The 2,500-nt window shown below is 37.9% G+C and overlaps 1 protein-coding gene across 12 annotated transcripts in view; it reads left to right on the top strand.

Moving 5' to 3' along the window:
- LOC106878170 (uncharacterized) overlaps positions 1–2,500 on the top strand; it is a 482,992-nt gene that overhangs the window by 254,516 nt on the left and 225,976 nt on the right. For 6 of the 12 annotated variants that reach the window (XM_089356174.1, XM_089356173.1, XM_089356172.1 and 3 more), the window contains exon 1: positions 2,041–2,500. This exon is cut by the window's right edge and continues 365 nt beyond it. The exons of the other annotated variants lie outside the window; for them this stretch is intronic. The gene's annotated coding sequence lies outside the window, so the exon portion shown is untranslated. Of the gene's footprint in view, positions 1–2,040 lie in introns of those variants that run through there. 12 annotated transcript variants of the gene reach the window in all.

The following is a 2,500-nucleotide window of genomic DNA, read 5'->3' as shown; positions in this document are numbered from 1 at the left end:
CTTGGGCAAGTGTCTTCTACTATAGCCTCGGGCCGACCAAAGCCTTGTGAGTGGATTTGGTAGACGGAAACTGAAAGAAGCACGTCGTATATAGGTATATATATATATATATATATATATATATATATATATATATATATATATATATATATATATATATATATATATATTTATCTATTTATCTATCTGTCTTCCTCCATCTTTCTATCTATACCTCTGTCCTGGCCTCTACTTCACTGCTATACCCTTCTGTCCCTTCCTCCTTGTTCCACTTCCTCCCTCCACCATCCTCTCTATCTATTTATCTATCTGTCTTCCTCTATCTTCCTATCTACCCTTCTGTCCTGGCCTCTACTTCACTGCTTCTGTCCCTTCCTCCTTGTTCCATTTCCTCCCTCCACCATCCTCTCTGCTCTCGTGTGACCTGTGGTCAGCTTTCTTTTCACTCCAGCCGCTGTGAAGGCAAGACGAACTACTAGCGTTCTACCTCAGATTTGCGTTTGGCCGTACGGCTTTTGAATGTTGTTTTCACTGTCCATTTTTTCCTGTCTTGGTTTGTGTTTGCCACCTTGGAATCCTCTGTGTAGTTGGTTGATCCACTACTCAGGAAGAGACTATTCTAGAGTACGTCCTGTCTGGTCTTCGAAACGTCTGGATAGAATAGAGACAGCTGATGAAGGGATATTCCAAGGGGCTTTCCGTTTTCCTATGTGTTCGTTCCGTTGTCTGTAGTTTATTGTTCTAACGTCCTGTACCCTGATATGCATGTATATACACATGTAGATGTAAGTATGTACATATATGTGTGTATACATGTCTATATATTCTTTGTATTATATATATATATATATGTGTGTGTGTGTGTTTGTGTGTCTGTGTTTGTCCCCCTAGCATTGCTTGACAAACGATGCTGGTGTGTTTATGTCCCCGTCACTTAGCGGTTCTGCAAAAGAGACCGATAGAATTAGTACTAGGCTTACAAAGAATAAGTCCCGGGGTCGATTTGCTCGACTAAAGGCGGTGCTCCAGCATGGCCGCAGTCAAATGACTGAAACAAGTAAAAGAGTAAAAGAGTAAAAGAGTGTGTCTGTATGAAAAGATAAGGAAGACTGAATGGATGAATAAATGAATGGTATGAAAACAGCGTCATGAGGGTGGATAGAGGTGGCGACTAGAAATATTGAGTGAATACAGTATAGAAGGGGAGGAATGGTGAGAGATTGTATAGAGTGAAGGGAGTGGGAGTGGAGAAATAGAAAGAGGAAAAGGAAGAAGGAAAGAAAGAAAGAGTGTGGTGGGATAGTAGAATAAGCATTACATTAGGTGAAGTTGGGGGAAAAAGTTTTGAAGATAAAGTAGAGAAATAGTTTTGTAATAGAAGTAATGACGGGGTAGGAGTGAAATAGTCAGAGAAAGGGGATGGTGAGAGTGTAAAGCGAAAACAAACACACATATATGTAGATGCATGTATATATATATATATATATATATATATATAAAGAGAGAGAGAGAGAATATAAGTAATGAACAAGGAATAATGGAAAAAGTATCAACATGTAGGATGAAGAAAAGAAAATGTGAGAGAATGTTATAGAAAAAGGAAGCTTGTGAAGAAAAAGAAATATTTGAAGAATATGAATAGAAATTAAAGAAAAGTGAGGGGAGAGGGAGAGATAAAGAAGACTAAGAATGGTTGTGTGTATGTAAATCATCACCGTTTTGTGTGTGTGTGTGTGTGTGTGTGTGTGTGTGTGTGTGTGTGTGTGTGCTGAAGCTAAGATGCAAATGACGAAGTATGAGAGGCAGTTAAATAAATAGAAAAAAAACATGTGTATACAGATATAGATAGAAAGAGGAAAAGAGAGAGGGAACATAGAGAGAGGGAGATGTGTGAGTAAAATAACTTAGTGAGTAGGTTGGGAGTATAAAAACAAATATGTAGAACCAAGTGGCTGCCATACTTAGAACTATGGGTCCCTGAGTATGTTAGTTGAAAGACGAGAGGCAACTTCCATATTTAGGTACGGCCTAGCACGAAACAGAGGCTGCTTGTTGCAGTCAGATGGTGAGAAGGGCTTGTTGCTTTATCGGCCGTTCCCATCCCAAGTCCATGCTCCACTACAAACACTCGGGGCTCCGGACATGGGAATAATAGTTAAATAACAACAACAACAACCACAGCGACAACAGCCTAAAGGAGCAGGGTTATTAACAGAGGCAACAATCAGAAACTTATAGAAATTCACATACACATATATTTATATAGATACGCGTATATGGATATATGTATGCACGAGAGTGAGAGATAGAGAGTAAAGAGAGAATTATAACTACGTTCGAGTTAAAAATATATATACCTCCGATATATATATATATTTTTGTGACATATGCTGTATAAATATAAATAAATAAACATATATATATATAGAAAACCATACACTGTACACTGAGTGACAGAAGGCCTAAGATATATATATATATTATTTATAATTAGAATCAA

This window comes from Octopus bimaculoides, chromosome 8 (genome assembly GCF_046866305.1).
Source record: "Octopus bimaculoides isolate indiv1 chromosome 8, ASM4686630v1, whole genome shotgun sequence".
Classification (NCBI taxonomy): domain Eukaryota; kingdom Metazoa; phylum Mollusca; class Cephalopoda; order Octopoda; family Octopodidae; genus Octopus; species Octopus bimaculoides.
The sequence above is the reverse complement of the archived record's forward strand: the minus strand, read 5'-3'. Positions and strand labels throughout refer to the sequence as shown.